A 13,019-nucleotide genomic window follows, 5' to 3' on the forward strand; every position below is an offset into this window, starting at 1 on the left:
TTTTGGGGGGAATCTCAGGTGTCACTGTCTGTATCAAGACTGACTGTGACCACATCCAGGGCTCTGTAGGTTCAGTGCCATGCACTGGGCCACAGCTCTTGGGGCAGGAACTGCAAGACAGTGTTCACCCTCACAGGAGAACTGACTGCAAACCAGAGCAGGTTTGGCTGAGATGTTTTAGATGATGGTTTTTGTGAATATATCTTAATAAAATCATACACCTTTTAGAGGAAAACTTAAGTATCAATTAGGTTAAATAGTTTAAGTTCTGCAGTGGACACCTCTCAGACGAAACTCTTAAGAGCTGGTTGCCCATTTCCAGGTGAGGTCACCTCTCTGCTCACATTCACTACTCATCTTCAAATGATCAGTCATCATCTGGATGATTGTGATCCAGAAGGGTTCATGGTGAGTTATCTTTTCCCAGCCCACTCCCAAATTATGGCTTATCCTAGGTGCTCCTGTGTATGTTCTCACCTGGGCTTGATTTATTAAGTGCAGGTGACTCTCTATTACTGATCCAGTTTGTCAATATCTAATACAGGCCTTTGCCTTACAGCCTTTATCAGGATCTAGTAAAAATGCACTTATTGATGAACCTCAACAGAGAGATACCAGGTGGTTGGTAAAAGTGCCTTCTGGGCATCAGCTAGCCCATTATTAAAGTTGTTAGATATGTTCACAATTGCTAGTAATTTTTTTTTCTAGTAGTCTTAGACAGTAAGTTATAACCCAAAGGACCTTCACTGTGCAGGGTATGCAATAAAAAAGGTGAACAGTGAGGAGCTTAGACTTGCTGTTGTAAATACGTTTGACCCTACTAGATGCCATTTGACATTCTCTCAATTTAAAAATAGACTAGGATGTTAATTCATATCTCTATGGTTTTCTTACTTTTCTCATCTTGGAAAGTCTTTGTGTATTACTTTTCATCTGACAAGGAAGAGAGGTGAGAGAACATGTATCAGAAAATCAGCATCAGTCACAGCTTTTCTGTGTGGTTTCAGTTTTTTTCTCCTTAACACTTTCAAGGTTGTATCACTAGACATGCTAACTAGTAAATGTACTGTGACAAGGAATTTAGCACAGAGAACATTAGCATCAGCGCTAATAATAATTAAACAGCAAATAAAGAAACAAAACAAAAACCTCTAAACAACACAAAACCCTACCCTCCAATGATTAGAGCTGATTTTCTTATGTAATTAAACCAACCAGCTCATTAGCATTAACCACACTACACATTCTAATGACCCAATTTATTTTAAACTACAGATTCAAGCAGATCTGATAAGGCTGCAGTTTCCTAATTCTAAAATAATCCCTAATTTAAAACAGCCTTCTAGGCTTTGGCTGCCACATTGAACCATGTCCTGTTACAATTGGACTTACTCAGCAGAGCAGTCCAGTTCATCATGAAGAAATTCAGGAAGAGAATTTGCAAGCTTTTGACTCCATATGTTCTTTATGGGAAATTGATTAATTTATTTTAATTTGAGTGCATCTAAGGACTGAAATTCAAAACTGTTATGGAAAATGAACTCTTTCCCTTATGCTAGAGATTGTTCTGTCTCCCAAGGGCAGCATCTGGCAGACAATACAGTATGTGCTGGAAAGCAGCTCAGATGTATTTAAGTACCAAACTGTGATTACAAAGGCAAAGCTTGGAGGATGATGTCATTTGACACAGAATTTTAACTTTTATCCTTTAACACCAGTGAGGTTTCTTGGCCCTCCTCAGCTTTAGAACTTCAGCAAAGGAGCCATAGATGCCTTCCCAGAAGTTTTACAATATGCCCAAAAAATGACCATACTTACATGATGCAAAATCTGGGTCCAGGGGTTCTGGCCAGCTCAAAGCAGAGCATGTTCACATCCTCACACTGCATCCAATGCAGCCACACACTGAATGGAGTCACTGGCTGCCACACTGGGATCTCCCTTTCCAGAGAATTTCAGTGCTTATCAGTGAACCCTGCTAGGAGATAATTTTGGGCTTAAATCAAATAAGGTCAGGTTATCTTCACAGTGGAAGGTCACTTGCTGTGATCAGATGAGATGGAAGATACTTGCCTTCCAGAAGAACTCCATTAAGTGAAAAAACGACTGCTCATTAGTGGGGAATTAAGCTCAAAACACTAAAAATCTACATCCTGGGATTGATTCTGGACACATTTAGTAGACAGATTAATTTAAACATTTGCTGCATCTAATCTTTCCTTATGTGCACCTGGATGTTCTATAAACCAATTTACCTGAGCTATGGAATGATCAAGCACTAGAGATTCAAACTATATATAACTTCTATGCAAGAGCATCAGAACATGACATTAATCTCCTTTCTAATTTCCTAAGCTTCCATTTTGTGATACAAGGTGACATCCCTCACAGCAACTGGGTGATTTATATTGTGGAGGGTATTCTTAACTATCTTTAATATTGGTGCAACAGCTCATCCATCTTGAAAGAAATTATATATGCAAGATTATTTATTCAGGACAGGCAATGAATCATTAAAAAAAGGTCTTATTTCTGAATAAACAAAGCACATCTGTCTTTGTCTCTGGTATCAAGTAAATTACACATGTCCATTACGAGTATGTGCAACCCTCCCAAAATATATTGACTTTAAAATCCTATGGTGAAATACATTATGAAATAGAATAAGGACTTGAAAAATCAAACTAAAAGGAACCTATTGTCTTATTGCCACAATATAAAAATTGATAAAAGTAGCATGACACAAGGTCAGAATTAGCAAAATAATCCCATATAGTCTATTCTAGTTTTATGAGTGAAGGATTTTTATGCTGATTGAATGAAAGGCATCGTTATGGTTTATTCTTATTCTTCTATTAACACCTTTATGTGTAATAATTAAGTTCCTCATAACACTGTGTTTTTGATAGACTTGAAACTTTATTTGTTATTTCTCCCAAAATTGATAAACAAGTTGACAACTGCAATTGCCTTAAGTTTCTTTTTGCTTATGTGTAGGAATGAATGAGGTTATCTCTACAGTCCAGTGACCAAGAGTTTTGTAGGATCTGATGGGTTGCCTGTTTTCTCTGAGAAATCATGTCACCTCCTAGGGCTGCACATGGTAGTGGGTGTGGGTAGAGAGGGGAAGGATGACAGAAATCTGATATTTCTTGGCTTTAAAGTGGTGGGGGAAGATAGAACTAGATGATTTTTAAGGTTCCTTCCAATCTGTATCATTTTATGATTTTATGATTCCATAAAGTACTCTCTTCTGCTAATGAGTAGCAAGACCCTATAGCACAGGAACATGAGAGGGAAATGAGGGGTTCCATGGGGTACTGGAAGGAAGATGTTTTCATCCAGTTAAACTTTGAGCTGCTGTTAGATGCTGGCTGGGTGCCTCTTCCAAGGCTCACACCAGAAAGGCTCATTCAAGACCTCTGTAGGGGTTTTAGTTGGAAGCTGGATGGAAACACCAATTTTGTGTAGTGGTTTTGGTTTGCCAATTTGAGATTTCCTGGCCAATGCACCAATTTATGTGGTGGGTTTAGTGCTGGCCAAATCACCGCCCACTAGAATTGTCTACTCATTTATTGCTGTGAGATAGGATTAGGAGGAAGGCAAAGCAGGCTCAAACTTTAAAGAATGTAAAGAAAAACTTTATTAACAGAACTAAAAGAATAAGAAGAATCAGAAAAAAACCTTAAAAGTACTGAAACAATTCAGTCAGACTCTAGAATAGTCTCTCTTCAGTTCACTTAGGGAGAGGAGTCTCTCTTGTCATGCTATGGAGACTCCTCCACAAGAAAACAGCTCTCTCATGGCTTTTAATCCCATGAATAGCAGCCGCCTGGAAATCTGCAATTGTGAAGTCCCTCTCATCTCTTGCAGCCTTCCCACAGCTGCGTTCATTGGACATATCAAATTTATGGGATGCTATTTTAAGGATGAGATGTCCAAAAGCAAAGGTTCTCTGAGATCATCTTCACCTCTGGGAACTGAGTTCTTCTTCTTCCCTGGGGACAAAGGGTCTTCATCACTCTTCTGTCTCTCTGTTCAAACTTCTCATGGGATCACAGCTACTTCAACATCTCTTTGTTCAGCGTGGATGCCTTTGCTCATGTCTACAGTTTGAACTCTTTTTCCTCCCATGCTTTTTCCATGATTTATTGGGATATTCAGTGTATTGTAGTCCATCACCATGGCTTAAATGGGAATTTCACCCTAGGGCATCTTCTCATTCTCCTCCCATCTGAATCCTGACTCCTTCTTTATTGACCTTGGTGTCTTCATGTTGTTTCTCTACTTGCCTTCACTCTGTTCTTCTCTCTCACTTGAGAGAGGATCGAAGGTCTGCAAGTCTCATCTGTGCATAAAAGAGTTAATATCTCACCCGAGACCTGCAGATAGTCATGTAATGATCCCTGTTGGGTCACAGCTGGGGCTGTTTACAGTGGAGAATTCTTCACTGGTTGCCCTAGGAGGAGACCAGGATCTCAGCAGCCAGGCTAGAATACAGGGCATCACCTGTGAGTTGATGGCTCCCCCTCCTCTGCCTGGTGGTTTCTGGTAAAACTCAGCAGTGGCACCATTCCAGCTGAACCATGGGCCTGTCTGGCTGTGTTGGGGAGGGAATCTGGAGCAGCCAGAGCTGCAGCAGAGCAGAGCCTGGCCCTGCTGGGACAGAGCCCAGAGGGGTCTCTGGGGAAGGGGCCCACCTGGCCTCACCCCACCATTCAGGGAGCCAGACAGGCCTTTACTCAGGCCTGAAGAAATAGAGAAATTCCCAGGATTTGTTTGTTTTAAAACGTGAATTTCACAGGGGCATGTTTAACTCTCTAATTGGCTTATCAGCGTTGTTATAAATGAGTTAATGTTGGGCATGAAGTTATTAGTTAAGTATGAATTGCTAATGATTTGTTGATATTTGTGTTGGTGTGTGTCCACCCAGTTGACTGTAATTGTTGATGTTGACTGTTTGTTGTTAATGTTTCATGTCTGTGTAAATTGTCAGTTCTCCTAGCTGTTTGTGCCTCAGCCCATCCCAGTACCTGCTCTCATACCCATGCACAGCTCCACTGTCCCCTGCAAAATGGCCTGTGACAGCAGGTGCTCATGGGATACATTTAGTGGTAAAAACCCCTACAAACAAGGAGCCAATATAACATCTAGGGCTCAAAAATGGTACTCCCAGGTGAGGAAAACATCTTAGGAAATGGAATCACCAACCCAAGCGTTTTTGCCAGGCTGCCATAACCTGGACAGCACCTGGTTGGCATGACACCCTAGACTAGGAGCTAGCAAGCGTCTTCCTGAGGACTTCTGTGAGGATGGAAGCCCCAGCTCTGCTGAGGGACAAAGCTGTGCATCTTCTCCTCAGTGTCATCCAGTGGGAACAAGCAGCAATATGCGTGACCCCTCGGGTTCCCCACCCAAAGCTGACCTGCAATAAAGGCTTTGAAAAGGAGCTGGTCTCCTGGCCCACTCATTTCAGGCATGCCTGTTCTCAAAGCCAGCCAGCAATTTGTTTTGCCAGGCACAGAGGAAGCTGTTTGCAGCTTCTCCTAGAGCACCACTTCAGTGGCTGGGCTCATTCCCTCCTCACCAAAACTCAAATACAAAACCAGCACACCTCTCTTCTATTTTTGATGATGTTGTGCAGGATGGCATAAAAAAACCCCTGCTCATAAAGGCTGGATAAATGGTACCTGCTGCTTCTTTCCCAGCCCTGGCATCTTGGCCAGTCACAAACAGCAATGGGTTGCTCTGATATGACATGCCAATGTACCTGCTGCTTCACTCCCTCCTAGATGTTCACAGATTAGTTTGGTTATCTCTTATGCTGTTTTTCTTCTACTACCATGTGCTTGCAACAAAGTCCCCAGAGCTACCAGTCTCTGTAGTTAGAATTCCTCCACAGTGATAGCAATAGAGGCAGCAGCTGTCGTCAAGGCCAAGTTCAGGGCGGCCAAGTTCAGGGTAGCTGTGTCCATCTTTTTTTCTCCTTTGATTCATTTATTCTCATGACAATATGGCTCTCCATCTCCATTCCCTCCATAATAATTAACTTGTTGTGAGTGAGCTGCCTTGTATCTTCCAAGCTTTCATTTTGCTAGGCTAATAAGTCAATTTTCCCTACAGGTGCTAGGGTTAAATACTGCCCACATCTAGTGAAATAGAGACAAGACAGAGATAGAAAGTTAGTTATGATCAGTCTGAGAAATCCTGGATTGCACTGGGGGAACTATCAAACACTAACTAAAATATGCAGTTTTAAAAGGATTTGGTGTTGGTTGTCAGTTAGGATGCCCATATTCCATTACCTGTCTTGAATTAAACACACATCCGAGAAAGGCAGGTTTAAGCATATCTGTCTTCCTCATGTTGAAATCTAGGAAAAACAGGAACCAAGTCCTAAAAGACAGGCAACCTTCAGCTTGGTCTAACCCAAAACTTGTGGAGGTCAGTGTCACCATCTTCAGTGTGTTCAGTCAGTTCTCCTGAGAGCAGCTGTATTCCATCCCAGCTGTGAGGAGGACAGAGAAAAATCAAAGCAATTGGAACAAAAATCCAAACCTCCAGGAGAAAAATCCCCATGTCTTTATTAGGTGTCAACACCTAATAGAACAAGCATTACTACCAATTTGTCTTCTACAATAATTATTCAAAAAAAACTTTTTGTGTTCAAAAGTTGGGGTTCCTGTTTTGTGGCATCAATTTTCAGTCTTTCACAGGAATTGCCTCAAATATAAAATTCATGCCTGAAGAAAGAAAAATCAATCAAAGCATAATAACTTATTCAATAGTATAGACTAGTGCTGCCACTGAAAATTGATACAGGGATAATCAGAGTGCACTAGACCCCATCCTTTCCTGAATTATATAAATGCAGCTCCTGGTATAGCAGAGACAGTTTTGATGCTTCAGAATCCAGACAAAAAAAGCATGGGAATGAATCTCCTCCTCTGTTAATTTTATGCCAGGGTAAATTCATGCATTTTAATTAGATGACTTTGTATTTACACCCTTGAGAAAGACAGAAGAAAAAGCTTAAAAGCTTTCACAAATAATACTTCTTTTTTTCTTTTTTTCAGGAGGAGGAAAAGCCATAATGTGGACATCATAATTTTCAGAAACATGATTCTTTTATTCTTTTCTTTTGTAGAAGGATGATCTACAATACTGTAAATACAAATAATGGCCATATAAGGTTCATATATTATGCTGTCAACAAAATACTGACCTGAAGACTGAAAACAGAAATAGAAAAAAAAAAAGTAATAAAAATATTGATTATAGCACGGGATCAAGTAAATTAACTTTTTGTTATGAGAGAAGCAATGTAAAAGGGAAAGCTTCAGCCTGAAATATTTGGCTTTCTTTTGGTTTTGCTGTAATCTTTTTCTTTTGACCTTCATCTGGCCTGCATCCTGTAGAAAGTCTCTCTGCTAATAAGGTTACTCATTCAGCCCTTCTCTCCTCCTGTAATTTGCCTAAATTATGGAAGGCAAATTAAACCAGCTACAAACAATATTAACAGGCTGGTGCTACCATCATAATTAAGTCACAGCAGATGCAAAGGGACGATGGAGACTTGGTTGTAAATATATCAAGTGGTTCTGATGACAGTAATGCATTTTATTAGGAAAAACTATCATCATTGTTATGATCCAATGCACATTTACCCTTTTCCTATCCTTCAGTCACTGGGTAGGACATAAGCTAAATTGAATTCCTGTATGTTAATTTTTTTTCCTAGTTAACAGATATTAATATTACATTCTATATTGTTTAGTGGTTACTCTTGCAGCTACACTTGGTGCTGTCAATAAGGCAGAATTACTTTTGTTGAGAGGTGTTGGTGTCCTGCACTGTTTTCTCAACAAGTCTTGTGCAATGGACTCCACAGATTCAGCTCTGCCTGTTCTTCCTCTGAGCAGCCACCAGTCCTGAGCTGGACCCAAGCAGGAGGGGCTGTGTGGAATGAGGATAGGGCTGTGAGGAGCATAGGGCAGAATCATCTCAGCTGCAGGGAACTGTGAACCTGAATTTGCAGTCCCTGGAGGTGTGCACTGATCACTGGGCTGGCAGCAGGGTCACTGCTTCTTCCAGCCATAATTTGTGAGCACGAAATAGACTATTTGACAAAAATAGCATTGTGGTTTAACCCCAGCTGGCAACCAAGCCCCACACAGCTGGTTACTCTGTCCCCTGTGGTGGGATGGGAGAGAGAATCAGAAGGATAAAAGTGAAAAATCTCAAGGTTTGAGATACAAACAGTTTAATAGGTGGATCCAAAGCTGTGCATGCATGCAAAGCCAAACAAGGAATTCATTCATCCCTTCCCATGGGCAGGTGAGTGCTCAGACATCTCCAGAAAATCCAGTCTCCATCACACATAATGGTGAACTGGGAAGACAAACGCCATCACTCTGAATGTTCTCCCTTCCTTCCTTTTCTCTCAACTTTTTGTGCTGCTGTTGATACCGTGTTGTGTGGAATATCCCTTTGGAAAGCTGGGGTCAGCTGTCCTGGCTGTGTCTCCTCCCAGCTCTTGTGCACCCCCACCTTCCCTGTTGCTGGAGTGAGGAGCAGAAAAGACTTTGACAAGAAGCAGAACCAAAAGCAGCCCTTAAGGAGCACAAGGTTTTAAATTTGATTGAGCACATTCCAACCAAATCTGTTGTTACCTCAAAGTTTTTGAGCACCAGAAGGATTATTGTGGTGACAATTGAGCACACACAGATACTCATTTCCTTCCAGTAGGATGGGAGAAGAATTGGAAGGGTAAAAGGGAGTTGTACCTGAGCATCAAGGAGGAAGGCATGTGTCTCCTCAGAATCTCAAATGTCTGTATTTTACATGATGTCCTGTGCAAATGTATGGCATACATAGATACCTGCAATTCCCAGGCCAAAGAGAAATGTCAGTACTTGGTGACTGCACAGTGCCCTCCTTTTTTTTTGTGCTTTGCTCAAAGGCATTCCCCTCTCACCCTGCTTGCAGGGCAGCACAGGGTTAGAGCTTGAGCACTGCTGTGCTCCAAATCCTGACCAGGAGAAAGCACAGAATATTCTGTTTATACTTGCAACATACTATTTATAGGGTTGCCACACATAGCACATCTCTCTGGACTTTATTCACACCACCAGTGTGGGTGGCCAGCCTCAGGGATGTTGATGCTTTTCTCATTCCCACAGGTCTCTGGGGTGAACTTGGTTCTGATATCCTTAATTTGAATTTAGCTTGTTGTCTCTCGGTGCTACCCAGCCTACACATCTCTGCCTGTTTACACTTGAGAAAGAAAATCTGCTCAGAAAAGAAATAAGGCTCTTTCCCTTAGCTTGGAGCATCAATCAAAGCAAGCAAGGGGAAATGAAGTGGAAATGGAGTGTGATATCTGGGGAAAAGCCTTCCCTTGATCTTTTTTTATATCCTTGGTTACAGCTAAGGGGGAAATACTTCACAATTCCTTCTTTACTCTTTGGTGTGTGAAGTAATTGTTTTGGATAAGGGTAGTGGTTGAATGTCTGCATCCTACAGCATGTGCTGGCAACAATGTGATGTTGACATAGCACAAACCACTGAGGACAACTTATTTGTAGGGAAAACCTAATTAATAGACTTGTGTTCATTCAGACTTAATATTACCTATAAGTAGTCCAACATATTTTAATTATGTCAGAGAGGCTGCACGATAAAGACACATTGGAATCGTGTAGACTCCTTCCATTGCACTCTTTCTCTTATTAAAATGCCATGTTCACTTGCCTGTATACCATAATCTGTTAAATATGGAATACATACATTTCACCCCACTAATTAGCTGTTCAGTGTTATCTAGAGAGAAAAATAGCCTTGCTGCCTTCTATGGCTTGATCTGCTGAAATGCAAGTCTGGATTGCTTATGGTTGGGAAAGAGGTTCATGCAGGCATCCTAGACAGTAATGCACTTCTTATCATAATAACTTCCTGACACCAGCCAATAGTTAATTGGCTGGTTAAGTTAAGTTTAATCAGAAGATATTTCCCTTAATCAAAATGGAGAAAAGGTGTTTCAGTCATAGATGACATCTGAACTCTCAGCTCAGCAATTATGAACTTCAGTGACCTATGAGGCATTTCTATTTCAATTTTTTTTTCCTTTTAATGCTAAACAAAACAATTTTCCCCTGGAAGAGATGATGACTTTTGCAGTCTAAACTAGGGACTACACAGATTAAGTAAATATTTGGCAGATTGTCCTTTATAAAACATTTGCAGTCAAATCCTTTCTCTCCAATTAGCCAGATAATGCCATAGATGCTCTTTTCATATGCATATATATGAAAACATTAAACCTTCCAGAGGATGACAATCTCTACTTTATCTGAGGACTTCATATGAAAATAGAAAACCTCTGTCTGGAGGAGACATTACACCTTGCAGAAGTGGAACACCCAGGTGGGCACCCAGGCCCATCACTGATTTTGGCTTCCATTGTACCTTGGCTTGCTAGAAGACCCATCCTTTGTCACAGGTGATGAGCTGAAACAGCTTTATCACACTTAAATCACTTTTCACTGAGATGACCCTGTCTGCTTGCCAGCCTGAGAAAACCCCTGATGCTGCAGGACATCTCTGGTCCATGCAAACCTTGGCATCCTCAGAGCTGTTCTTGCCTCTCTGACTCCTCTGTCGTGGACCTCATCATCAAGGAGCACAGCACCTTGGCACAAGCACCTCTGAGTGGTGCTTTTACAGTTTTAAATCCTTCCCATTACAGAAATGTGATCAATAGTTCTGCCTCTCAGACTTAACACAGCTGAGTTCTCCGCAGCTGGATGCAGCACTCCAGATGGGTACCATACAAATTCACAGAAAAGTTACACTTTTTCATTATATGTGCAGCAATGTCTCTAAGGAGATTATTTTTCTGTGGCCTGACTACAAGTGAAAAAAAAAACAAACCCTTAAACCACAGCAGAATACTGTGAGCTCATTGCAAATGTCTGCCTCCAATCTTGTCAGACTGACAGATATCCCAAAAATGGGATATTGTTTAACTGATGTTTTGAGCAGTTTAGAATTTGAGAAGTTGCACCTATAACCAGAGATTGTCATCTAAGAAAATGAGCAGTTGAAAATGGGCATTTAATTTTAGACTGTGTTTGGACAATTTGCAATGGTCCATGTCAAACCCATGCATTAGAACCCCTTCCATCTCTGGCCTCTGGACTTTTCTCCTCCCAGGAGGGAATTCTTTGTCACTGATTAGAAACAAAATTCACTGGTCACTAGAGTGCCCTGAGAAACTCAGAAACAAAGTGATTATTACTAGTTTCTCTACAAGAAAAAATTGCTTATTTTAAATATTTTCCAGAAAAGACACATTTTTTTCCAGGTCCCTGAAATAAAGCAAACACTTCCAGAGAGGATAGCAGTGCTTATATTTATTATCTGAAAAACTTTATGTAGCAAAATATTACATCTTTCTATATATTTTGGCTGCGTGGAAGCTGATGCCATCAAAAATGAAATACCCAACTTCTGAGAATGTTTTTTTTTTATTTTGTTTATTGCCTCATTTTATTTTATGAATGTGGCCTCTAGAGCCTGTTTGTTTTCTGGTTTTCCATGTTGTTGTGACTGCTACTTTGGCTAGTTGTGCCATCACTTACACTGTGAAACCCAGGGGATCTGTCCTCATATGAAATGTGTGAACCTCCACAAAATGGATTTGAATTATGAACAATAATAAAAAGTTTCATGCATTGGGAAATAAATCAGTTTTTCCTTTTTGTAAAGTAGAAAAAAAGAAATTCTAAAAAGTGAGAGGATAAAATCCCAGCTTTGTCTCAGCTGCAAGCCCTCTCTGTCACCAGGCAAAGGAGAAAATTTCTCCAGCAGATAAAGCCCATAGAGATACCAAGTGTACAAACTGCTCCAACCAAGCTCAGGCGTTCAAAGTAGGGCAGACACTGCAGGACAAAAGAGCTGGGAACAGACCCCTTGAGCCAATTTCTCTTCAACAGATAATCTCACAGAACAGGAGGAATGAATGCCCATGACACTGGAAGTAAAGAAGAGAGATGAAGGAGAAAAATAAAGTTTTCTCTGAATAAAATGCAAGTTTCCTCAATATATATGTCACTTTCCTCCTCTCAAGAGGACAAATTTCTATCAGATCTTTCCTGAACCTAACTTGGTTCCCAGCAGTCAATACCTATTCCTCTGGAGGCCCTGAATGTATGCACATATTACAATTTTAATTTGCTTTCTCTGTGCCTTCTATTTTTCAAAGCTAATAGATGAGTGTGATGTTTTATGCTATTTTATATTCTGGAGAAGTTTTCCAGCAAAAATCTTGTAAAAAATTGCAGTGTGCAGCTGTAGCTCACCTCACTGCAAGCTGCCCCATGGAATTGGAGCCCTGTGATTTTCTTCAAATGCTCCATGTGCAGCAGAGATGTCAAATGTGCTCAGAGATAAAAGACAATTACAACTTCTAGCCATGGTCTGTAGTCTTCATCCATAAAGTTTGAGCCTCATATTACATTCAGTAAACAGCCTCTCTTTAAACTAAATATAGACCAGTTGCTCATGCAAATATACTGAGAGGAGCATAGCGTTGAGTAATTGCATTTACAAATGATGGGAGCGTGCCAAAGCCTTTTGGGAAAAGGTTTCTTCCTCCACCTGTATTAATCTTAAGATTCAAGGGTCCACTGAGATGAAGGGCCTGCTCACACCTCAGGCTCCTTTGACAGCCTTTCATCAATTCAGGTTGGAGAGCTGCCCTGGGAAACAGGAGGAGTGGATGTTTGCCTGGGATTTTCCAGACGCTGCTCCTGGTATGGCCGTTCACATCAGAGTGGTAAGGGCATATAAAAAGCCCTCAGATTAAATGGAAACACTTTACACCTTTTTGTTCTGGTAGTACTTGGAATGAAGAACGACAGCATCAGTATGAAACTATAATTTGGAAAAGATTAATAAATAAATGCTATTATTAATAAGGGCTGTGCCTATGAAGTTGATGAAAGCTACAAAGCAAA

The 13,019-nt window shown here is 40.7% G+C and overlaps 1 long non-coding RNA gene across 1 annotated transcript in view; it reads left to right on the top strand.

Annotated features, from left to right (window-relative positions):
- LOC306800098 overlaps positions 1 to 13,019 on the top strand; it is a 237,262-nt gene that overhangs the window by 153,028 nt on the left and 71,215 nt on the right. The window lies entirely within an intron of this gene.

The sequence above is a fragment of the Erithacus rubecula genome, assembly GCF_903797595.1.
Source record: "Erithacus rubecula genome assembly, chromosome: 3".
NCBI classification, from domain to species: domain Eukaryota; kingdom Metazoa; phylum Chordata; class Aves; order Passeriformes; family Muscicapidae; genus Erithacus; species Erithacus rubecula.